The 229-nt window shown below is 25.3% G+C and overlaps 1 protein-coding gene across 1 annotated transcript in view; it reads right to left on the bottom strand.

The window, feature by feature from the left end:
- Positions 1-137: 137 nt before the first annotated feature.
- LOC119593059 overlaps positions 138-229 on the bottom strand; it is a gene marked incomplete at its 5' end in the record, with an annotated part of 15,657 nt that continues 15,565 nt past the window's right edge. Inside the window, 1 exon segment of the mRNA XM_037941964.1 lies at positions 138-229.

The following is a 229-nucleotide window of genomic DNA, read 5'->3' as shown; positions in this document are numbered from 1 at the left end:
AGAAGATGCATAACATTTTGGAATGATGGTATGTTCTACTTAAAAAATACTGAAATATCTAGAGGATTATCACATTTCAACTTTGGCTATAACAATACCAGCGCTATATGAAATACAAGACTGAATATTCAATAACATTTTTTTTTTTTTTTTATAAATAAATTCACTAACTATGATTATTAATGGTCACAAAAAAACTGCATGAAAAATCTGTCATACACAAATTTGT

The sequence above is a fragment of the Penaeus monodon genome, chromosome 31, assembly GCF_015228065.2.
Source record: "Penaeus monodon isolate SGIC_2016 chromosome 31, NSTDA_Pmon_1, whole genome shotgun sequence".
Classification (NCBI taxonomy): domain Eukaryota; kingdom Metazoa; phylum Arthropoda; class Malacostraca; order Decapoda; family Penaeidae; genus Penaeus; species Penaeus monodon.
Note: the sequence above shows the minus strand (reverse complement) of the source record. Positions and strands in the feature narration are given on the sequence as shown.